The sequence below is a fragment of the Scyliorhinus torazame genome, chromosome 4 (assembly GCF_047496885.1).
Source record: "Scyliorhinus torazame isolate Kashiwa2021f chromosome 4, sScyTor2.1, whole genome shotgun sequence".
NCBI classification, from domain to species: Eukaryota; Metazoa; Chordata; class Chondrichthyes; order Carcharhiniformes; family Scyliorhinidae; genus Scyliorhinus; species Scyliorhinus torazame.
Window position 1 is genome coordinate 251,142,809 of NC_092710.1, and position 25,930 is coordinate 251,168,738.

General features: G+C 48.7%; 1 protein-coding gene and 1 pseudogene across 4 annotated transcripts in view; one reads left to right on the top strand and one right to left on the bottom strand.

The window, feature by feature from the left end:
* LOC140410879 (NADP-dependent malic enzyme-like) overlaps positions 1–25,930 on the top strand; it is a 955,016-nt gene that overhangs the window by 378,835 nt on the left and 550,251 nt on the right. The window lies entirely within an intron of this gene.
* The window catches only part of LOC140411219 (uncharacterized), a 41,786-nt pseudogene continuing 19,790 nt past the window's right edge, over positions 3,935–25,930 (bottom strand).

Genomic DNA, 25,930 nt, shown 5'->3' on the forward strand with positions numbered 1-25,930 from the left:
GGGGCAGTGGTCAGTTTCGACCGTGAACCGTGGAAGACCATAGACGTAATCGTGGAACTTGTCTAAACCGGTTAGCAAGCCCAGGCATTCTTTTTCAATTTGCGCATATCGCTGCTCTGTGGGGGGCCATGGCCCGCGATGCATAGGCAACCGGGGCCCATGACGACGTGTCATCCCTCTGCAGGAGCACTGCTCCAATGCCGGCTTGGCTGGCATCAGTTGAGATTTTGGTGGGATGAGACGTGTTGAAGAACGGCAACACTGGTGCCGTGGTGAGTTTGCGTTTGAGCTCCTCCCATTCCAGCTGGTGTGTGTGTTGCCACTGGAACTCTGTAGATTTTTTGACGAGGTGGCACAGAGTCGTTGTGTGGGAGGCAAGGTTGGGAATGAATTTCCCTAGGAAGTTGACCATGCCAAGGAAGCATAGGACAGCCTTCTTGTCGGCCGGCTGCGGCATGGCTGTGATGGCGCTCACCTTGTCTGCATCCGGACGGACCCCTGACCGGGAGATATGGTCCCCCAGGAACTTCAATTCGGTCTGGCCAAAGGCGCACTTGGCTCGGTTGGGGCGCAGGCCGTTTTCCCGTATGCGGGCAAAAACGCGTTGGAGACGATGTATGTGCTCCTGCGGTGTGGTGGACCAGATGATGACATCGTCCACATATACGCGCACCCCTTCGATGCCTTCCATCATCTGCTCCATGATTCTGTGGACGACCTCGGATGCCGAGATGATGCCAAATGGCATCTGGTTGTAGCAGAATCTGCCGAAAGGGGTGTTGAAGGTACATAGCTTACAGCTGGACGGGTCCAGTTGGATCTGCCAAAATCCTTTAGAAGCATCCAGTTTCGTGAATATCTTCGCTTGGGCCATTTCACTGGTGATCTCCTCCCGTTTGGGTATGGGATAATGTTCCCGCATAATGTTATTATTGAGGTCTTTGGGGTCTATACAGATGCGGAGCCCGCCAGAGGGCTTCTTGACACACACCATGGAGCTGGATTGGTGGTCTGACCTTCATGGCATAGAATGCTGACCATGCTATGAGGTTGGCGGAGGCGCCAGTGTCCAGGCGGAAAGTGATCGGCGATCGGTTGACCGTCAGGGTGGCACTCCATTCATCGGCCGGATTGATGGTGTTGACCCGGTTCACATCAATGACCGCAACCCGGAAGGCGTCTTGGTCATCTATGTCGTCGGTTTGGATGTCGTGATGTGGAGGCTGAATGGTTTGCATGTGTCTGCGAGGTTGTCGGAGATGTGGAAGATCCACAGGTTGAGCCGCTCGACAGTAGGCAGCGTAGTGGCCCATCTTGCCACAGCGTAGGCATTGTCGGGTTTTTGCAGGACATTGCCCTTTTAAATGTGCAGCTCCACAGTTGCCGCACGTCATGGGGTTCGTTACGCCACTGCGCATGTTCGGTCTTGCGTCGGTGGCGCCTGCGCAGCATGTCCCTCAGTGTTGCCGTAGGTTTTGGCGCGCACAAACGCGGGAGGCCTCAGCGCGCGAAACGGCCGCCCTCGTCCGGGCCGCGGGCCGGGAGAAACTCGATTGCCTGGATGCGTTCGGCCTCGTGGGCGGCCTGGCTTGCCGATTCGATCGCTTGGGACCCCCTCCGTGCTGATTCGGTCGCCTGAAATTGGGCATAGCGGCTGGTCGCATTTTCATGCAGGACACAGGCTTCAACTGCAGATGCGAAGGTCAGGCTTTTAATTTTTAGAAGCTGCTGGCGTAGGCCACTGGAGGCAACGCCAAAAACGATCTGGTCCCGGATCATGGACTCTGAGGTGGTGCCGTAACCGCAGGACTGCGCGAGTATGCGGAGGTGCGTCAGGAAGGACTGAAAGAGCTCATCCTTACCTTGCAGGCGCTGCTGAAAGATATACCTCTCAAAGCTTTCATTGACCTCAACGTTGAAGTGCTGTTCGAGCTTGAGGAGGACTGTGTCATATTTAGATTTGTTCTCGCCTTCCGCGAACACCAAGGAGTTGTATACATCGATGGCGTGCTGTCCTGCGGTAGTGAGGAGCATGGCAATCTTTGTTTCGTCCGAGGCGTCCTGTTTTCCGTTGGCTTGCATGAACAGTTCGAATCGCTGCTTGAAGAGCTTCCAATTGGTGCCCAGGTTCCCAGTGACATGCAACGGCTGCGGTTTGTTGTGGGTGTCCATGGCTCAGCATGGCAGATTTGCCGGTAAGTATCGATTCACTCACTGGTACCATGTGGTGTTGGGTGCTCTGAGGTAAAGACGAACCAACACGGTTGCGATTGGTACAGCGCAGTTTTATTCCATTTAACTATTTATACATCAGACTTGGTGCTCAGCACGTTGTGACTGTGTGAGTGTCTTGTTAATGAGGTCCTGGCCTTGTCCTGTCTCCAGATGGACTGACCAGGAGGTGTCATGTTTCTTGTCCTATACTGTGTCTGCTCTTGTATGTGATTGGCTGTCGTGTTATGCGTGCTAATTGGTCTGTTGGTCCGTCTATCATGATGTGTGTGTTGTGATGTGTGTTTGAATATCATGACAGTGTATACACCTGTTGTCTTCAGTCGGGGTGCTAATGTTAATTTATTATTTAGGTACAGGGGGGAGTGGTTTGGGGGGTTGCTTTTTTAGATTGTGTTTTGTACTTAACCCTGTTGGGTTCTTTTTCTTTCTCATTTTGTTTTTGATATTTTATGAAAACCTTTAATAAAAATTATTTTCTAAAAAAATAAATAAATAACTAGTCTTGATACTTTTCTGTTGGCATCAAGTGTCTCCTTGTCTGAAATGTGTCTGGTCTCGGATCCCAAGCAATATATATATGTTATAGTGGCTCTGAGTATCCTAAATTATCTAATATCTGTGGCACATTAGCACAGTGGTTAGCACCGCTTGCTTCACATCGCAAGGGACACGGGTTTAATTCGGGCCTTGGGTTGCTGTCTGTGTGGAGTTTGCATGTTCTCCCCATGTCTGTGTGGGTTTTCTCCGGGTGCTCCAGTTTCTTCCGACAGTCCAAGGATGTACAGGTTAGGTGAATTGGCCATACTAAAATTGATTGATTGATTTATTGTCAGTGAAAAGTATTTTTTTCAAAAAGAATAATCGACAAAGTACACGGACAAATATGTAATTGGTTACAGATTGCCTCTTAGCGTGCACCTCAGGTAGGGTTGGTGCAAACTACATCTCGCAGTCCTTGCCTTTTATCAATTTTTGGAACCGAGGCACTCTTATGGAAAAGGTAATTAACAAATTATGTCCAAGCAGACATCGAGTACAAACAAGCAGTTAATGTACTCCCTGATGCTATTCAGACCTTCCCAGTTCAATAGAGCAGCACAGTGACACCGTGGTTAGCATTGCTGCCTCACAGCGCCAGGGACCTGTGTTCAGCTAATAGAATTCCTACAGTGCAGGTGGAGGCCATTCAGCCCATCAAGTCTGCACACACCCTCTGAAAGATCACCATTCCTAGGCCCACTTCCCCGCCCTACCACTGTAACCCCACCTAATCTGCACATTTTTGGACACTTGAGGGCAATTTAATATGGCCAATCCATGTAACCTGCACATCTTTGGACAGCATGGTCGATGCAGGCTTGGATGTCTGAAGGGCCTGCTTCTGTGCTGTAATTTTCATGATTCTTTGTTCTTTGTTGGAGGACACAGCAGCACCCGGAGGAAACCCAAGCAGACATGGAGAATGTGCAAATTCCACACAGTCAACCAAGGCTGGAATTGAACCCGGGCTCCTGGCGCTGTGAGGCTCAGTGCTAACTAATGTGCCATCGTGCATGTTGTTTGTTAAAATGTAAAACCTTAATAAACATACTTAAACACTTTATGACGTAGATTTGTTGAAATGTTCAAAGCTGGATGAGTAAATGAACATTTGATCAGGATGCAAAATTCCAACAATGTCGATGCAACTCCAGAATCTTCATTTTCCCACATTTGTCAAGCTGTAAGAATCGGAATCATTGCGTGGCTCAGATTTTCCCCCACACCATGTGAATGAAACAGCAGATAACACCAGGAGAGTAAAGAGCCCCCAGCGGATCACATCCCAGATAATGTTCCTTTTACTGACAGATATAAATTCTGAAGATATGGTTAAAGCTATTGGTGATCTTGTTGTTAAAGCTCCATTGGTACATACATCTCCATTGCTGCTGATTTTTGTCACATAACAGCAGCTCTTCTCTGAAATGCTGATCACCGACACATTCACCATTTCACTGGATTGTTTCCCCTGATTATTTCAGGCAGTGCAGTAATAATGATGTTGCTGTTCGAAGGATTGACAATATAGATCCAGTTGATTGGTGTCTGAGATCTTAAGACTGGGCCTTTTCATACCATGTGTACTGAATGGGAAGAGATCCCTGGACAGACTCACAGGAGACCGACACCGAGCCCCCAGAAAATGAGACATTTGGTGGTGATAATCTAAACACAGGAACAGATTCATCAGAAATTTATAAATCTATAGAAAATAATTAATCCAATCCAGGTTTTTTAATTCCACAGCTGTTCCATCCTGCATCTCCTGAGCAAAGATCCTCCATAGTAACAACAAATATTAATTGTCTTGTTATCTGTGATCGACATTCTCCCTCCCTGTCCATCAGGATCATATTTTACCAAAACTGAGCATCCTATAGTCCCACGATCAACCAATATGTCATGTTTTTCCAGTACGCTGCTGCATAGTGACAATTTATTGTGATCGCTCTTCCCAAAGTTCCTGTTACTTTGTCCTTTACCCACAATGCACCTGAAACTTATCCAGCAGCCAGTGCTTACTCACACATCTGACTCCCTTTAAACGTTATCATTTGACCGGACCTGGTCAATGCCCTCTCCCCTTCAGAGTCCGCTATGGTTGTTCCCTCCCTTAATATTTACATCACAGGGCCTTCTGACAGGTTGGGGGTGATTCTCCGATAAGGAGGCCAAGTGTTCGTGCCCTCGTGAACGCCGTCACATTTCACGACGGCGCGAACAGGGCCCGGGCACGACCTATTCTGGCCCTGGAGTGGTTCACGCCACTCCAGCCCGCCACGCCAACCCGTGCATGCGCAGTTGGGCCGCGCCAACCTGCGCATGTGCGGGGAACTTCTTCCGCGCGCCGGCCCCGACCCAACACGGTGTTTAGGGGCTGGCTGCGCCAGGAAGTAGGCCCGGGAGGGGTGAGGCCGGACCGCCGATCGGTGGGCCCCGATCGCGGAGCAGACCCCATCGGAGGCCCCCCCCCCCCCCGGTGAAGGAGCCCCCCGCCCCCTCCCCACAGGCCACCCCCCCCCCCCCCCCGAATGTTCCCGCAGAGTTCCCGCCAGCAGCGACCAGGGGTGAATGGCGGAGGGGCCGCTTGGCCCATCCGGGCCAGAGAATCGGCGGTCCTGCCGATTCCAGCGGCCCACGGCCGGCGCTGTGCCAAACGCACCGGCGCAAATGGCGCCGATTCTCCGCACCTCGGAGAATCGCTTCGGCGTTGGGGCGTCGTGTCGCGGTTGCTCCGAATCTCTGGCCCGGCGCGGGGCTTGGGGAAATCGCCCCCATCACTTCAATGGTTGCTCATCCCTCCTACTGCGTGAAGTGTTCGCTTTCTACCCGTGTCCAAGTGGGTTTCCTCCGGTGCTCCGGTTTCTTCCCACAGTGCAAAGATGTGCAGTTTAGGTGGACTTGTCATGCTAAATTGCCCTTTAGTGTCCAAAAGGTTAGGTGGGGTTACTGGTAGGGTGCTCTTTCCAAGGGTGGGTGCAGACTCGCTTGGCTGAATAGCCTCCTTCTGCACTGTCGGAATTCTGTGAATAACAAAGATTTAAACTTTAAGATCTCTTTAACAATATGTGCATTCACAAAAGTAATTGCTGTCCATAGACACAAAGCTCATTGTATTTTGAAAAGCCTGATGAAGAAAACCTTTCTACAACATGTAGTAGAAGCACAAAAGATTTGTCGACTGAAAAATTATTTGCTCTCTCCTACTTCTGGTAATTAAAAGCCAGATATTCAGAATTCTGTTGTACAATATTCTGGTTGTTTAAAATACTACTGCTGGTATGTTCTCGGAAATTATAATCCCATCAAAGAGGGAAAATATTGAATCTCAGAAAATGTAAGCGGGGCTTCCGGGTGCGGCGATGACCAGCTAAGTCGCATGTTTCGGCACCTCCCGTTTTAACGGACTTTTGGGCTCTTATCGGGAGCCCCAACCGCAATTTTCGAAGGCTGAACCCACTGTGAGGCGACATAGAAGGGAGTCCCCCCGGATGTGAATGGACAGAAGAGATAATAGTGGCCAGATTGCGGAGGATCCTCTGGAGCAGCGGCAAAGAAGGGAAGTGAGAAACAAGATGGCGGTGGAGGGAGGCCAATTGGTATGGGGCCTGGAACAGCAGGAGTTCCTCCGGCGATGTGTGGAGGAGCTCAAGAAGGAGGTGCTGGCGCCGATGCTGCAGGCGATTGAGGGGTTAAAGGAGGCGCAGAAGACCCAAGAGATGGAGCTCTGTGGAGTGAAGGCAAAAGCTGCCGAAAATGAGGACGAGATACAGGGCTTGGTGGTGAAGACGCACGAGGCACTGCATAAGAGGTGTATGGAGAGACTGGAAGCCCTGGAAAATAGCTCGAGGAGGAAGAACTTAAGAATCTTGGGTCTTCCCGAAGGGGCAGAGGGAGCCGACGTTGGGGCGTATGTGAGCACGATGCTCCATACCTTAATGGGAGTTGAGGCCCCGACGGGCCCCCTGGAAGTGGAGGGAGCGTATCGAGTCCTCGTGAGAAGCCCAAAGGCAGGAGAATTACCTCAAGCAATAGTGGTGAGGTTCCACCGCTACAAGGACAGGGAGATGGTCCTGAGATGGGCGAAAAAGACACTGAGCAGCAGGTGGGAGAATGCGGTGATCCGCGTGTATCAGGATTGGAGTGCGGAGGTGGCGAGAAGGAGGGCGAGTTTCAATCGGGCCAAGGCGGTGCTCCACAAGAGGAAAGTGAAGTTCGGAATGTTGCAGCCGGCAAGACTGTGGGTTACATACCAGGGTAAACACCACTACTTTGAGACGGCAGAAGAGGCGTGGACATTTATTGAAGAGGAGAAGTTGGACTAGATTGGAGAAAGAGTGTTTGAAATGAAGTAGTGAGGTGGTGGTAAGGGACTGTGAATCAGATGGGGGAAAATTTTCTTTCCCCTCGAAGGGGGGGGACACACGAAGAAATGTGGCGCCGGTGGGGAAGGGGAGGGGGAAGGAGAGAGGGAGCTGCGCCATCAGGGGCGGGACCGAGAGGGAAGCGCTTTGTTCCCGCGCTATGGAAATTGTGGCGGGAAAAGGGGGCGCAGGAAGGAGGGGGCCTCACATAATGGGAGGCTAAGGATAAACTGGGGAAGCCGAGGTAAGCCAGAATTTGCTGACATCCAGAAGCAATATGGGGGGAGCAACTAAGCTAGAGAGGGATCTAGCGGGGGGTGGGGGGGATTAACTGGGTTGCTGCTGCTAAGGGGAAGGGGGAGTTGTTACGGGATGGGATGGTCGGGACGGGAGGGCGCCGTCGGGGTGATAAGCGGGTGCGTGGGAACCGGGTGAGGAGCTGGTCTAAAAAAGGGGATGGCTAGTTGACGAGGGGGGGGGGGGGTGGGTAAAGAGCCCCCCAACCTGGTTGATCACGTGGAACGTGAGAGGGTTGAATGGGCCGATTAAGAGGGCAAGGGTACTTGCGCACCTAAAGAAGCTAAAGGCAGACGTGGTCATGCTTCAGGAGACGCACCTGAAACTGGCGGATTAGGTCAGATTAAGAAAAGGATGGGTGGGACAGGTATTCCACTCTGGCTTGGATGCGAAAAATAGAGGGGTGGCAATACTGGTGGGGAAGCGGGTATTGTTTGAGGCGAAGACCATAGTGGCGGACAGTGGGGGTAGATACGTGATGGTGAGTGGCAGATTACAAGGTGAGGCGGTGGTGCTGGTGAATGTATATGCCCCAAACTGGGATGACGTGAACTTTATGAAGCGTATGTTGGGGCGCATCCCGGACCTGGAGACGGGAAAGTTGGTAATGGGGGGGTGGGGGGGGACTTCAACATGGTGCTGGACCCAGGGCTGGACCGGTCCAGATCTAGGACTGGGAGGAGGCCGGCAGCGGCCAAGGTGCTTTAGGGCTTTATGGAGCAGATGGGAGGAGTGGATCCCTGGAGATTTACTAGGCCAAGGAGTAAAGAGTTTTCCTTCTTCTCCCATGTCCACAAAGTGTACTCCCGGATAGACTTCTTTGTCCTGGGAAGGGCGCTGATCCCGAAGGTGGCAGGAACGGAGTATTCGGCTATAGCCATTTCAGATCATGCCCCATATTGGGTAGATCTGGAAGTAGGAGAGGAAAAGGAACAGCGCCCACTCTGGAGATTAGATGTGGGACTGTTGGCGGACGAGGGGGTATGTGTAAGGGTGAGGGGATGTATTGAAAGGTACCTAGAGATTAATGATGACGGAGAGGTCCAGGTGGGAGTGGTCTGGGAGGCGCTGAAGGCAGTGGTTAGAGGGGAGCTGATCTCCATAAGGGCCCATAAGGGGAAACAAGAGGGTAAAGAAAGGGAGAGATTGTTGAGGGAGATTGAGGGTGGATAGGCAATATGCGGAGGCTCCAGATGAAGGGCTATACAGGGAAAGACTGAGATTGCACACGGACTTTGACTTGTTGACCACGGGTAAGGCGGAGGCACAATGGAGGAAGGCACAGGGAGTGCAGTATGAATATGGAGAGAAGGCGAGCCGGCTGCTGGCCCAACAACTTAGGAAGAGGGGGGCGGCGAGAGAGACCGGAGGGTTCGAGACGAGGAGGGAAAGATGGAACGGGGAGCGGAGAGGGTGAACGGGGTGTTTAAGGTATTTTACGAGAGGCTATATAAGGCTCAACCCCCGGAAGGGAAAGAGGGAATGATGCGTTTCCTAGACCAGCTGGAGTTCCCGAAGGTTGAGGAACAGGAGATGACAGGACTGGGAGCGCAGATTGAGGTGGGGGAGGTGGTAAAAGGAATTGGGAACATGCAGGCAGGGAAGGCCCCGGGACCGGATGGGTTCCCGGTGGAGTTCTACAGGAAATACGTGGACCTGCTGGCCCCACTTCTGACGAGAACCTTTAATGAGGCTAGGGAAAGGGGGACACTACCCCCGACGATGTCGGAGGCGACGATATCGTTGATCCTGAAAAGAGACAAAGACCCGCTGCAGTGCGGGTCATACAGGCCTATTTCCCTCTTGAACGTAGATGCCAAGCTTTTGGCCAAGGTGATGGCGACGAGGATAGAGGACTGTGTCCCTGGGGTGGTGCATGATGATCAAACGGGGTTTGTTAAAGGGAGGCAATTGAATGCTAATATATGGAGGCTGCTGGGGGTGATGATGATGCCCCCACCGGAGGGGGAGGCGGAGATAGTGCTGGCGATGGATGCAGAGAAAGCATTTGATAGAGTGGAGTGGGACTACCTGTGGGAAGTACTGAGGAGATTTGAATTTGGAGAGGGGTTCATTAGATGGGTTCAGCTCCTGTACAGGGCCCCGGTGGCAAGTGTGATTACAAATAGGCAACGATCTGACCACTTCCGACTATATAGGGGTACAAGACAGGGATGTCCCCTGTCCCCGTTACTGTTTGCGTTGACAATTGAGCCACTGGCCATAGCGCTGAGGGGCTCCAGGAAGTGGAGGGGGGTACTTAGAGGAGGAGAAGAGCATCGGGTGTCATTATACGCGGATGATTTGTTGTTGTATGTCGCGGACCCAGTGGAGAGGATGCCTGAGATAATGCAGACACTCGGAGTTTGGAGAAGTTTCAGGATATAAATTGAATATGGGGAAGAGTGAACTGTTTGTGATGAACAGGGCAGGGGAATCGACGATTTACCGTTGAGGAGGGTAACAAGGGATTTCCGGTATTTAGGGATCCAGGTGGCCAGGAACTGGGGAACCTTGCATAAGCTTAACTTGGCACGACTGGTAGAGCAGATGGAAGAGGACTTTAGGAGGTGGGACATGGCACCCCTGTTATTGGCGGGCAGGGTGCAGGCGGTTAAAATGGTGGTCCTTCCGAGGTTTCTTTTTGTGTTCCAGTGCCTCCCTGTACTGATTATAAAGGCCTTTTTTAAGAAGGTGGACAAGAGTATTATGAGCTTTGTGTGGGCTGGAAAGACCCCAGGAGTAAAGAGGGGGTTCCTGCAGCGCAGTAGGGACAGAGGGGGACTGGCACTGCCGAGTCTAAGTGATTATTATTGGGCCGCCAACGTGTCAATGATATGTAAGTGGATGAGGGAAGGGGAAGGAGCGGCGTGGAAAAGACTGGAGATGGCGTCCTGTAGGGGAACTAGTCTAAAAGCACTGGTGACGGTGCCGTTACCGTTCTCCCCGAAAAAATACACCACAAACCCAGTGATGGTGGCAACTCTGAAAATTTGGGGGCAGTGGAGATGACATAAGTGAGTGACGGGTGCCTCAGTGTGGTCCCCGATAAGGAACAACCATAGGTTCGTCCCGGGAAGGATAGATGGGGGATTTAAATCTTGGCAGCGAGTGGGAATTGTGAAATTGAAGGACTTGTTCTTAGACAGGACGTTCGCGAGTCTGGGAGCACTGACAGAAAAATATGGGTTGCCACCTGGGAATGCATTTCGCTATATGCAAGTGAGGGCATTTGTGAGGCAACAGGTGAGGGAATTTCCACAGCTCCCGGCGCAAGAGATCCAGGACAGTGATTTTGGGGGCATGGGTGGGTGATGGTAGGGTGTCAGATATATGTAGGGAAATGAGAGACGAGGGGGAGACGATGGTAGAGGAGCTGAAGGGAAAATGGGAGGAGGAGCTGGGGGAAGAGATTGAGGAGGGGCTGTGGGCAGATGCCTTAAGTAGGGTAAACTCTTCGTCCTCGTGTGCCAGGCTCAGCCTGATGCAATTCAAGGTTCTACACAGGGCGCATATGACTGGAGCAAGGCTGAGTAGATTTTTTGGAGCGGAGGATAGGTGCGGGAGATGCACGGGAAGCCCGGCGAACCACACCCACATGTTTTGACCATGTCCGGTATTGCATGGGTTCTGGGTGGGTGTGGCAAAAGTGATTTCAAAGGTGGTGGGGGTCCGGGTCGAACCAGGCTGTGGGTTGGCTATATTTGGGGTTGCAGATAAGCCGGGAGTGCAGGAGGCGAGAGAGGCCGATGTTTTGGCCTTTGTGTCCCTAGTAGCCCGGCGAAGGATTCTACTTGTGTGGAAAGAAGCTAAGCCCCCGGGTGTGGAGGCCTGGATCAATGACTTGGCAGGGTTCATAAAATTAGAGCGGATAAAGTACGCACTAAGAGGTTCGGCTCAAGGGTTCACCAGGCAGTGGCAACCGTTCCTCGACTACCTCGCAGAGCGATAAGGGAAAATAGGAAAGGTAGCAGCAGCAACCCGGGGGGGTGGGGGAGAGCGCTCATTTGGGTCCTCAGGGGTTTTATGTGTGTGTTTATATATTAGTTATTTATATTAGATGTTACGAAGTTACTATTTTAGTTACTATTTCTGTTGTTTCTTATTTTGTTGTTGGCAGTTGCCGTTAGTTAGCATATTATTTATTTTTAAAAACGATCAATGTATATATTATTACAAAGTTGCAAAATGGGAAATTTTTGTTTGATCGAAAAACTTTAATAAAATATATTTAAAAAAAAAAAAAGAAAATGTAAGCAATTGTTTACAGAATAATCAAAGTGATTATCTCTAGAAGTTGATTTCCGTTCTAGCACCAGACTGATGAAATGTAGTTTTATCTACGCCAGCATTAAGGTCTTGTATGGTTAGAAAATCAAGTAGTTCTCAGTGGGTAGAGATAAGGATCATAAAACTTCCTGTAATTGAGTATTTAAAGGACTAATTTCCAGGCCACTTGATTAGCTGGTATATGAAGAGAAAATTACTAATCAATTTAATAGGAATTTTTAGACTTGTTTACAAAGGGTTTCCAGTTGATGGATTGTATAATTTCTTTCTAAAATCCACCTAACTTTTTGGATACGAGTAATTAGCTTTGTATTTAGGTCTAATCCTCTTTTCATTCATTTCCATTAGCATCGACTAAGTGGTAGCACCTTTCACTTCGGAGTCAGAGACTCGAGCACATCTAGGCTAACATTTTTAGTGTTGCATTGTTAGAAACGTTTTTAAGGAGATGTTAAGTAGAGATTCCATCTTTCTTCTCAAGTGGATGCAATGATCCCATGTCAAGCCTCGCTTCATTGCTATGGTTTGCTCCCTCATCATTTTGTATTGGTTGTTTTCACATGTGCTAAAGGTTTTAATTGGAATTAATCCAATTGCTTTGCCAAAGTGATCATCGTATCAAATCAGTTCTGATGTGTTGCATTGCAATGTATGTTAAGAGTTTTGAGTACCCATGAAGCATACTGGGCACATGAAGTATGATACTTAACCTGTGACAATCCAAGCAATTCTAAATGTATTCTTTTTGGAAGGCAAGAATCGTACCATGTTAAGTAGAATTAGGAGTGTGCTAATTTTAAGGCTTGATTGTATAATTGTTGTAGATGTTTGAAATTAATGCTCAAGTTAATTATAGTCAAGCTGCAGGACAGAACCCTGGCTTTGTTTAATGGGTCAGTAAACCTTTTGTAGATCAAGTGGTGCCATGACAGGAAGGAGGGAGGTCGATAAAACTCTCAGGATTTTAAGAAAGCTTTGAATCTGCAAGAAACTACACACATGAGGCAGATTTGTGAATAATGGAAGCTTGAGTACCACCCCTATTTCTGAACCCTCTTACACTGTTAACTGGGCTGGGCACAGGATGTATCCAGAACAAAGTTCTGCAGTAATCACCTTGCATGGTTTGACTCTGGTTTTAGTTTTAGAACATAGAACATTACAACGCAGTACAGGCCCTTCGGCCCTCGATGTTGCGCTGACCTGTGAAACCACTCTAAAGCCCATCTACACTATTCCCTTATCGTCCATATGTCTATCCAATGACCATTTGAATGCCCTTAGTGTTGACTTTTGATTATTTTAATGCATTCTGGCCAGAATACCAGCATATGCCGAAAAGGTTTAGATTGTGGCTTAATCCTTTTGATTTCACACTTCAGTGACTGGCCTAAACATACTTATTTTGAAAATCAAATCTGACATGGTGAAATATTCTGTTGTCGAGACTCTATAATAGTTTGCAAATGTAGATCACTTTCTCAAGACTAGCCTTTTAACTAGCTGCTTGTGAGTAATTGTTTTTGCAGAGATAGGAATCCAGACATCTTTTTTTAACAAAAAAAGAATTAGCAAGAGTTGCACAGCTAATTACTGTTTGCTGCAGAAATGCTACCACTTTTAACGATCAAAATTATAATCACTCAATCTTTTCGGACATCTTCCTCATCCCTGTAGAGAGTTAACACAGTTTTTCTTTGAAAAAACAAACAAATCCCATGATAGTGTTGCAGATTTATAACTTGGCAAACGTTTTGTGCTCCAGGCTTACTGTGTGGTTTTTGACACTTTGTCAAGAATGATGCTTAACCGTTGACATCAACCTTTTTATTTTTCATCTGTTAGCTTAAATTAATTCTTGTAACTTCTGTTTTCATCAAGTGCTGTAGTTTTGCTATCTGCATTTACACTTGCATTTTTCCATATCAACCTGCTTCAGCATCATAGACTTCTTGCACATAAAGTGTTTTTATTCTAGCCAAGTTGAAGGTATTTTCATGGTCATTGTGATTAGGGTTCAGTAAAAGATGTTCCATTTTATCTAGTCAGTATTGTTTATTGCCCGCTGTTACATGCAGTCATTTGCTATCTTTATTGCTATTCTAACGATGTCATTTCACAACAGTATGGTGCATGAATCAAATTTACAATTGCATCGACTATTACTGCAAAAAATGTCACCAGGGTCTAAGTACACTGGTCTCAAGTTGTACACAAATATACTTGTATGGGACTTGGGGTGAAATATTTTTCTCTTGCAAAGTAACAAACTCGTTTTTTGGGAGGATGAGTTATAAGAAGTTATCCTTGCCCTCCGATTAAAGAGGAGAAAATTCCAACCATGTCTGATGAGTTACTTGAGAGCAGTTTAACACTCAGGCAAAACATCAAGTTGAGAAAGTTATGACTTGGTTGTTCCATAAAACATTTCGGTGAAATAATTAAATATATGGATTTCAATTAATGAAAGGGAAAATTGGAAAACAAATAATTATTAACCCCAACAACCACTTCCCTTCTTTCCCATAACTCTCAATCCTGTTTCATTCATTCTCTAGAAATGCATTTAATATCTTTTGACTGCATAAAACTCACATCATAATTGATTCTGTAAATCTTTTGAATCAAAATTTCTGTCAATTTTCTTGCACTTAATTTCCGACTTTTTTAAAGCTGTTCCAGTTATTAAATTGTTCACATTTGATCTTCAATTAATTGATTCTTAATCTTGATCATTAATAGCTACTGCAGAATCTTGTAAAAAGGCTTTTCTAAGACCATAAGACATAGGAGCAGAATTAGGCCAATTGGCCCATCGAGTCTGCTCCGCCATTCAATCATGCTGAAATGTTGCTCGTCCCCATTTTCCTACCTTCTCCCCATAACCCCTGATCCCCAGCATATCCGCTGTCCAGTATGTTAGTAATCTCTTTGGGGAATAACTCTACCAATTTCTGTCAGTGGATCAATAATCACTGTTCCTCAACATATTTTCTACCCAGATTCTCCGTGTAGGATGTAAAAAAGGTCCTTCCTATTCATTACCTTATTGTACTTGATTGCAATGACATAAAGGTACTAAGAAAGAGGTTTCAAGGTCATTGCACCTTATTCCTTGGTGGAGCTTCCCCATCTGGCTATGCTTTCCACAGTTTTCCCCCACTCAAACAGCCACATTTGAAGTGTGGCACTTATCACCAAGTCATAATACTCGGACCCTCTTTGCCCGTTGCCTTGTAGCACCTCTCTTGTCTCCTTTTAAAGTCTTCCTTCTCTACTATTTTTGTTGTCCCCATCACCTCCTCCAAACCCAGCCCCACTCTGAGTTTCAAAGCAAGACATCCACCCTCAGCCACTTGACTGAGCAAGTGCTCATTCTCGTTGATTGCTATCTCCATCCTTCATCTCAACTCATGTCCTTGCTCCTAATTTTTTGCTCCCATCCTATTCTTGCATGACCTCCTTTTCCATATAAACTCCCTAAGCCTATTATGGCCATCCCCTTAAAATCATCATTTTATTGAGTTTATGGGAGTACTGGAGCTGATTTACAGATGAAGCTATTCCAGCCTCTTCACATCCCTAACAGGTGAATTTCACACCCCTTTTCAGTCCTATTTTAGCAGCACCCAATAAATACACTTACAAAAATGCTACTGAGGTTCTAACTGTCTGCCCTTCGGTTCTCAGTTTGACACTATATTTATGTTGCTATCTATCTACTCTATCATTTAGGAAAGCTCTTATTCACACACACTCTGGCCATTCTACCTGGTGTGCCCTTGATTGATTCAAATACTGATTTGAATATCTGATGAATTAGGTCAGATTGGCAGGACCATGTCTAGCAATATTGTCCTCCATATTTCTGTCCAAACTGCTCACTGTTTCAGGAAAATCCTGGAGAACGACATAAATGTAAGAAATAGGAGGAGCCATTGGCCCTTTGGTCCTTTTGAACTTGCTCCACCCTGGCTTCCTAACACACCCAACCATCTCTTAAACCCTTTCTCCTTCTCACTCTACGGCCGGGATTCTCTGATCCCGCAGCCAAGTTCTGACACTGGCGTCAAAAGCGGCGTGGACCACTCCGGCATCAACAGGCCTCCAGGCCCAGGTATTCACCCCTTCCCAGGGGGCGCCGGAGTGGTGTCCGCTGCTCCGGCGCTCGAAAGCCGGCGCACCATGGTCAACACGGGTCCGTGCATGCGTGCCATGGCCGGCGTGAGTTCGCGCATGCGTGCCACAGCCGGCGTGAGTTCGCGCATGTGAGTGGGTTCCTGTCTCCACGCTGGCTCGGGGCAATATGGCGGAGCCCTACAGGGGTCCGGCAAGGAGGAACATAGGCCCCCGACAGAAATAGCCCGCCGGCCGATCAGTCGGCCCTGATCATGGGCCATGCCACAGTGGAGGCCCCCCCGGTATCAGATCCCCCTGCCCCCCACCAGAATGGCCCCCGCAGCCAGAACTCCAAGGTGGCGCCGGATAGGACCATACGTAACATACGCCGGTGGAACTCGGCAGGCACTCAGCCCGTCGAGGTGCGGAGAATCGCCGGGGGGCAGCTTTCAACGGCCACCGATCGGGACGGCGGCTAGCCTGCGGGTGCCAGAGAATCAACGCCAGAGAATGGGCGGGTCGGCATCGGAGCGGTGAGGCGTGATTCTCGCCCCCCACCCCCAGCATTTCTCCGACCCGGCAGGGGATCGGAGAATCCCGGCCTACACATGCCTCCAGTTACTGCAAGAAGCTCATGGAATTCTTCTCATTAATGTTTTGCCGATCTATTAAGTTGACACTAGCCTGGATTTTCCAGCCACTGTGGTGGGATCCGTCGCGAGGGATGCGGCGGCCCAGCTATAAGTTCATTGACTTTCGGTGGGCCTAGAACATCCCACCCAGTGTATTTTTCCCTTGCCTCCCCCACCCCCAACCCTTTCTTGCCCACCAAGCCAAGGCCAGTCTCTATCTTTCTGTAGTTTTTCTCCTAACTCCCAACTGAACTTTCTGAACTCCTCTCACATTAATGACTGATGGATAGTAGTTATGTTGGCAGTAATAGAGCAACACAGATAGGGTTGATCAGAGCAGTAGCAAAACTACTGCAGCTGACTTGATTGAGAGAATCTGCAGGTTTAGTGCTATGCTGTGATATATGCAAGTGCAAGTTTAACTTGTCAGACACATAATCCTTGAGCCATAAATGTAACAGATCATTGTATAATTGCTATCTTGCAGTTGTGTAAGGAGGTTCAAAGAGATAATTTTTGACTGAATAAGGAAGTGCAGGCTATATTTAGAACATGATAAGTGCTCTGTGATTGGAACAAGGAGCTGAATGAGTCATAGAGTTTAAGAACAGTGAGTTATGCTGGTACTCGCTGCTTTAAAGGGAGGTGGGGGCAGAGACCCGCATAACATTTAAGAAATACTTTGAAATTCACTTGCGATGCAAAGCATACAAGGCTATGGGCCAAGAGCGGGAAAAAGGGATTAGAATAGTTAGGTGTCTGTTTTTTGTACTGGTGCAGACATGATGGGCTGAAGGACCTTTTCTGTGCTGTAGATCTCCATGACTCCAGAGGCGCACGGCCAGGGTTTATGGATGGCACTGCCAGGGTCCCAGGCTGCCAGTACTCTACAGTGCGAGTGCCAGGATACAACCCTGCCCAGAGCCCTGGGAGACCCACCCAGGTGCTGTTACACCTGGTCCAGTGGGCCAGTGCAAAATGGCACCATGGCGAGATCTCCCAGACGTGGGAGTTTGCTCCTGGGTCTTGGGAGACGAATGGACCAGATTTAAGCTCTGCAATCCAGCATGAATGGTGGTGGACAATTAAACAACTCACTGGAGGAGGAGGCTCCACAAATATCCCCATCCTCAATGATGGCGGAGCCCAGCATAGCAGTGGAAAAGATGAGGCTAACTCATTTGCAACAATCTTCAGCCAGAAGTGCCGAGTGGCTGATCCATCTCTGTCTCATCAAAGTGATGGAAGGAATCATCAACAGTCCTATCAAATGGCACTTGCTTAGCAATAACCTGCTCGTTGGTGCTCAGTTTGGGTTCCACTAGGACCATTGATCTCATTGCAGCCTTGGTTGAAACATGGATAAAAGAGCTGAATGCCAGAGGTGAGGTAAGAGTGACTGCTCTTGACATCAAGGTAGCATTTGACTGTGTATGCATCAAGGGGCCCTAGCAAAAATGGAATCAATAGGAATTGGGGCGAACTCTCTGCTGGTTGGAGTCACACCTGGCACACAGAAAGATGGGCCAGTGAGGTATTGAGAAGCAACTAAGGTGGATTCTGGGAGAAGTCAGCTCTCTCACCATTATGGAGAAGGGAATTGCAGAGCACCCACTGCTCAACAGGAGGAAGGAGCATCCAACATATCGCAGTCGTGAGAAGTGACTGAGGAGGATTCTGTGCACCATACAAGAGGGAGAAGGGAATTCTGGAACAGAAACCAGAGGATGGTCACTCCACGTTGTGATAGGCAGGCAGGACTGAGTGTTAAAAATAGCAGTGGTTGACCAATCGTTGAAAGGAAAAGAGTCCTTGGAGTTGTCCAACAGGTATGAAATTTTAGATGCCTATGACATGAGCAACACAACTGAGTCAGGCTGAAATGACTCGAGGGAAAATCACAGTACCCTGGTGCCTGAGGCTACTCTGGGAAAAGAGAGGGAGACTGTGGGTAGGCAGATTATAAAGGTGATAATGGTGGTGACTCAACAGTGTGAGGGATAAACGGTCCAGTTTGCTACTGAGATTGAGAGTCCCGTTTGGTCTGTTGCCTCCCGGATGCAAGGGTTTGGGATATAATGGATCAGCTGGACAAATTTTTGGAAAGGGTGGGTGGGAACCAACAAGATAGTGAGGGACAGCTTGGAGGTCTTGTCTGGACCAGTTTCAGGTTTTAGGGAGTTGGTTGAAACGCAGGGCCTCTAGATAATAATCTCAGAAATGCTACCTGTGCCATAAGCTTCACCATTTAGGAAAAGACAGATCAAGGAGGTAAATGGATGGCTTGAGTATTGGTGTAGAAGTGAGTGGTTTAGAGTTTTGAGATATTTGTACCACTTTTGGGAAAGGAGAAAGCAGTTCAGAAGAGATGCCTTCACCTGAGTCAAAATGGGGCTAATATCCCTGGCTGAGAGTAAATAGTATACAGGGGATGGATTTAAACTTGTAAAGCAGGGGTTGGGTTGACTAATGGGCCTAGTTTTAGAAGTACCAGTGATAGGGCGGCACGGTGGTGCAGTGGTTAGCACTGCTGCCTCTGGCGCTCAGGACCCGGATTCGATCCGGGCCCTGGGTCACTGTCTGTGTAGAAATTGCACATTCTCCCTGTGCCTGCGTGGGTTTCACCTCTACAACTCAAAGATGTGCAAAGTAGATGGATTGGCCATGTTAAATTGCTCCTTAACTGGAAAAAAATTATTGGGTACTGTAAATTTACAGAAAAAGTAGCAGTGAGGGAAAAAGAAAGAAGATTGCGAATAGGGAAAAGGAAGTGGGGGGAAGGCTTGAGTTGCCAGTGAACAAAGAAATAGGGACCTTCCAAATGGCAAGAAAGAGATGAGGGCAGGTGTATGTATGTAAATGCACGGAGTATAGTGAACAAAATTGGGGAACTGGAAACTGAAATTGCCCTGGGTGTACATGATATTGTAGCATTGACAGAAATGTGGCTCAAGCCTGAACAGGACTTGACATCCTGGGTTATAAGGGTTTTAGTCGAAACAGGGTAGATAAAAAGGGAGGTGGTGTAGCAGTCTTTGTTAAAGATCGTGTCATAGCTGAATTAGAATCTGAATGATTGGAGCTGAGAAACAGGAACGGAGGGTTTACCTTCGGCATTTATTATAGAGCTTCAAGTAGTAGGGAGAAAGTAGTAGAGAGCATTTGTAGGCAGATTACGGAAATTTACAGGACAAGTAGGGGGTGTTAGTTGGGGATTTTGGTTACCCTAAGGCAGGCTGGGGGAAGAGTAGACTGGGAGGGCATGGTTGGGGAGAAATTCATGCAGTGTGTAGATGGAACTTTCAGGAACAGTACATTTCCAGTCCTACCAATGAGGAAGCTGTGCTGGATCTGGTCCTGGGAAATAAAGCAGGCCAGTTAGAGAACGGAGTGGGGAGCTGTTGAGAAATAGCGACCCTAATCTAGTAAGGTTCAATATTAAGTTGGAAAAGGATAAAAATCAGTCATGGATTAAAATTGCAGACTGGAAAAGGGCAAATTTGAACTGGAGCAGGTTGCTAGGAACTGCATTTTGGTGGATAAAACAGTGGATGAAAACTGGGAGACATACAAAGGAGAGATGAATACAAACAAACAAAGAAATGTACAGCACAGGAACAGGCCCTTCGGCCCTCCAAGCCCGTGCCGACCATACTGCCCGACTAAACTACAATCTTCTACACTTCCTGGGTCCGTATCCTTCTATTCCCATCCTATTCATATATTTGTCAAGATGCCCCTTAAATGTCCCTATCGTCCCTGCTTCCACTACCTCCTCCGGTAGTCAGTTCCAGGCACCCACTACCCTCTGCGTAAAAAACTTGCCTCGTACATCTACTCTAAACCTTGCCCCTCTCACCTTAAACCTATGCCCCCTAGTAATTGACTCCTCTACCCTGGGGAAAAGCCTCTGACTATCCACTCTGTCTATGCCCCTCATAATTTTGTATACCTCTATCAGGTCGCCCCTCAACCTCCTTCGTTCCAGTGAGAACAAACCGAGTTTATTCAATCGCTCCTCATAGCTTATTCCCTCCATACCAGGCAACATTCTGGTAAATCTCTTCTGCACCCTCTCTAAAGCCTCCACATCCTTCTGGTAGTGTGGCGACCAGAATTGAACACTATACTCCAAGTGTGGCCTAACTAAGGTTCTATACAGCTGCAACATGACTTGCCAATTCTTATACTCAATGCCCCGGCCAATGAGGGCAAGCATGCCGTATGCCTTCTTGACTACCTTCTCCACCTGTGTTGCCCCTTTCAATGACCTGTGGACCTGTACTCCTAGATCTCTTTGACTTTCAATACTCTTGAGGGTTCTACCATTCACTGTATATTCCCTACCTGCATTAGCCCTTCCAAAATGCATTACCTCACATTTGTCCGGATTAAACTCCATCTGCCATCTCTCCGCCCAAGTCTCCAGACAATCTAAATCCTACTGTATCCTCTGACAGTCCTCATCGCTATCCGCAATTCCACCAACCTTTGTGTCGTCTGCAAACTTACTAATCAGACCAGTTACATTTTCCTCCAAATCATTTATATATACTACAAAGAGCAAAGGTCCCAGCACTGATCCCTGTGGAACACCACTGGTCACAGCCCTCCAATTAGAAAAGCATCCCTCCATTGCTACCCTCTGCCTTCTATGGCCTAGCCAGTCCTGTATCCACCTTGCCAGTTCACCCCTGATCCCGTGTGACTTCACCTTTTGTACTAGTCTACCATGAGGGACCTTGTCAAAGGCCTTACTGAAGTCCATATAGACAACATCTACTGCCCTACCTGCATCAATCATCTTAGTGACCTCCTCGAAAAACTCTATCAAGTTAGTGAGACACGACCTCCCCTTCACAAAACCGTGCTGCCTCTCACTAATACGTCCATTTGCTTCCAAATGGGAGTAGATCCTGTCTCGAAGAATTCTCTCCAGTAATTTCCCTACCACTGAAGTAAGGCTCACCGGCCTGTAGTTCCTGGGATTATCCTTGCTACCCTTCTTAAACAGAGGAACAACATTGGCTATTCTCCAGTCCTCCGGGACATCCCCTGAAGACAGCGAGGATCCAAAGATTTCTGTCAAGGCCTCAGCAATTTCCTCTCCAGCCTCCTTCAGTATTCTGGGGTAGATCCCATCAGGCCCTGGGGACTTATCTACCTTAATATGTTTTAAGACACCCAACACCTCGTCTTTTTGGATCACAATGTGACCCAGGCTATCTACACCCCCTTCTCCAGACTCAACATCTACCAATTCCTTCTCTTTGATGAATACTGATGCAAAGTATTCATTTAGTACCTCGCCCATTTCCTCTGGCTCCACACATAGATTCCCTTGCCTATCCTTCAGTGGGCCAACCCTTTCCCTGGCTACCCTCTTGCTTTTTATGTACGTGTAAAAAGCCTTGGGATTTTCCTTAACCCTATTTGCCAATGACTTTTCATGACCCCTTCTAGCCCTCCTGACTCCTTGCTTAAGTTCCTTCCTACTTTCCTTATATGCCACACAGGCTTCGTCTGTTCCCAGCCTTTTAGGCCTGACAAATGCCTCCTTTTTCTTTTTGACGAGGCCTACAATATCACTCGTCATCCAAGGTTCCCGAAAATTGCCGTATTTATCTTTCTTCCTCACAGGAACATGCCTGTCCTGTATTCCTTTCAACTGACACTTGAAAGCCTCCCACATGTCAGATGTTGATTTGCCCTCAAACATCCGCCCCCAATCTATGTTCTTCAGTTCCCGCCTAATATTGTTATAATTAGCCTTCCCCCAATTTAGCACATTCATCCTCGGACCACTCTTATCCTTGTCCACCAGTACTTTAAAACTTACTGAATTGTGGTCACTGTTACCGAAAGGCTCCCCTACTGAAACATCTACCACCTGGCCGGGCTCATTCCCCAATACCAGGTCCAGTACCGCCCCTTCCCTAGTTGGACTGTTTACATATTGTTTTAAGAAGCCCTCCTGGATGCTCCTTACAAACTCCGCCCCGTCTAAGCCCCTGGCACTAAGTGAGTCCCAGTCAATATTGGGGAAGTTGAAGTCTCCCATCACCACAACCCTGTTGTTTTTACTCTTTTCCAAAATCTGTCTACCTATCTGCTCCTCCATCTCCCCCTGGCTGTTGGGAGGCCTGTAGTATACCCCCAACATTGTGACTGCACCCTTCTATTTCCTGATCTCTACCCATATAGCCTCACTGCCCTCTGAGGTGTCCTCTCGCAGTATAGCTGTGATATTCTCCCGAACAAGTAGCGCAACTCCGCCTCCCTTTTACATCCCCCTCTATCCCGCCTGAAACATCTAAATCCTGGAACGTTTAGCTGCCAATCCTGCCCTTCCCTCAACCAGGTCTCTGTAATGGCAACAACATCATAGTTCCAAGTAGTAATCCAAGCTCTAAGTTCATCTGCCTTACCCGTAATGCTCCTTGCATTAAAACATATGCACTTCAGGCCACCAGACCCGCTGTGTTCAGCAACTTCTCCCCGTCTGCTCTGCCTCAGAGCCACACTGTCCCTATTCCCTAGTTCTCCCTCAATGCTCTCACCTTCTGACCTATTGCTCCCGCGCCCACCCCCCTGCCATACTAGTTTAAACCCTCCCGTGTGACACTAGCAAACCTCGCGGCCAGGATATTTATGCCTCTCCGGTTTAGATGCAACCCGTCCATCTTATACAGGTCACACCTGCCCCGGAAGAGCTCCCAGTGGTCCAGATAACGGAAACCCTCCCTCCTACACCAGCTGTTTAGCCACGTGTTTGTCTGCTCTATCTTCCTATTTCTAGCCTCACTGGCACGTGGCACAGGGAGTAATCCCGAGATCACAACCCTCGAGGTCCTGTCTTTTAACTTTCTGCCTAGCTCCCTGAACTCCTGCTGCAGGACCTCATGCCCCTTCCTGCCTATGTCGTTAGTACCAATATGTACAACGACCTCTGCCTGTTTGCCCTCCCCCTTCAGGATTCCCTCTACCCGTTCGGAGACATCCTGGACCCTGGCACCAGGGAGGCAACATACCATCCTGGAGTCTCTTTCAGGTCCACAGAAGCGCCTATCTGTGCCCCTGACTATAGAGTCCCCTATTACTATTACTCTTCTGCGCTTTGACCCTCCCTTCTGAACATCAGAGCCAGCCGTGGTGCCACTGCTCTGGCTGCTGCTGTTTTCCCCTGATAGGCTATCCCCCCCGACAGTATCCAAAGGGGTATGTCTGTTCGAGAGGGGGACAACCACAGGGGATTCCTGCACTGACTGCCTGCCCTTTCTGGTGGTCACTCATTTCTCTGCCTGCACCTTGGGTGTGACCACATTTACATAACTGCGATCTATGGTGCAAGATAGGTACATACCCATGAGAAATAAAGACTGGGTATCCAAAGCTAGTGTAACTTGGATGTCTAAGATTATTGAGGAGAAAATAAGGAAGAAAAAAAAGAGGCATAAGGGACATGCTGGAATAACAGCAAAGAAATCAGGAAAAGTATCCCCAATGCAGGAGAGAGGCTAAGGCTGAAATAAGGAATGCTATGAGGAAGCATGAAGAAAGGATAGCACACTGCGCTTAAAATAAATAGTGAAATGTTCTTCAAAATTAGTAAAAGATTTGTGATGGATAGAATGGGGCCCATAAGGAACAGCTGCTCACTAAAGCAGAGGACTTGGCAGAGGTACTAAATGAGTACTTTGCTTCTGTCTTTAACAAAATAAAGGATGATGCCAATGGCCCAGTTGAAAATGTGGGTGTTGAGTAACTGGGCAGTATTGTGATAGATAAAGAAAATATGCTAAAAAGGCTGCCAACATTCCAGGTAGAGATGTTGCCAGACCTGGATGGGATGCATCCTAGATTGCTGAGCCGTCAGAGTATAAAAGCAAGAAAGTAATGCTACACCTCTACAAATCATTGGTCAGACCACATTTGGAATATTGTGTTCGGTTCTGAGCACCTCATTTAAAAAAGGATGTTAAAGCCCTAGAAAGAGTACAGAGGAGATTTACCAGAAATGAGAAATTTTAAATACAAGGAAAGATGAGAGAAATTGGGCATGTTCTCCTTGGAGAAGATTAAGAGGTGACCTTATTGAGGTGTTCAAAATTGACAGGGTAAAGAAGGGTATTCTGTTTCCACTCGTTGGTGAGTCAATGACCAGGGGCGGGATTCTCCCCTACCCGGCGGGGTGGGGTGTCCCGGCGTGATGGAGTGGCAGGAACCACTCCGGCGTCGGGCCGCACCAAAGGTGCAGAAGTCTCCGCACCTTTTGGGGCCAAACCCTCACCTTGAGGGGCTAGGCCCGCGCCGGAGCGGTTTCCGCACCACCGGCTGGCGGGAAAGGCCTTTGGCGCCATGCCAGCCGGGGCCGAAAGGTCTTCGCCGGGCGACGTGGATCCATGCATGCACGGGGGCGTCAGCGGCTGCTGATGTCATCCCTGTACATGCGCAGGGGAGGGGGTCTCTTCCGCCTCTGCCATAGTGAAGACCATGGCGAAGGCGGAAGAAAAAGAGTGCCCCCACGGCACAGGCCCGCCCGCGCATCGGTGGGCCCCGATCGCGGGCCAGGCCACCGTGGGGGCACCCCCGGGGCCAGATTCCACCCCCCCCCCCAGGACCCTGGAGCCCGCCCGCGCCGCCTTGGCCCGCCGTTCAAAAAGGTGGTTTAATCCACGCTGGCGGGACAGGCATTCCAGCAGCGGGACTTCGGCCCATCGCGGGCCAGAGAATCGGCGGGGGTGGGCCCGCCGACCGGCACGGCGCGATTCCCGCCCCCACCGACCGGCGTGGCACGATTCCCGCCCTTTCCGAATCTCTGGTGGCAGAGACTTCGGGACACGCCGGGGGTGGGATTCAAGCCAGCCCCCGGCGATTTTCCAACCCGCCGGGGGGTCGGAGAATCCCGCCCCAGGAGTACAATTTCAAGATGGCCAGCAAGAGAGCCAGGAGAGAGATGAGGAAAAACTTAATTACTCAGGGAATTGTTGAGATTTGGAATGAATGCACTGCTTCGGAGTGGTGGAGGTAGATTCCATAGGCGATTTCAAAAGAGAGGTGTATATATATTTGATAGTGAGGAATTTAGAGGGCTATGGAGATAGAGCTGGGGAATGGGACTAGCTCGGTAGCTCTTTCGGGAGTTGGTGTAGATGGACTGAATGACCTCCTTCTGCACTGTAAAAGTCTATGGTTGTGGTCATTGAAGGCCTATCATCTGAGTTCTAGGACATCACTGCAGGAGTTCCTTCAGGGTAGAGCCCTAGGTCCAACCATCTTCAACTGCTTGATCAACGACTTTCCTTCCACCATAAGGTAAGAAGTTGGGATGTTCGCAGATGATTTACAGATTATTCAGCACCATTCATGACTCAGATACTGAAGTAGTCCACGTGAAAATGCAGTGCGAGGGGGGGGGGGGGGGAGGGGAGGGGGGAGGCTGGGGGCTAT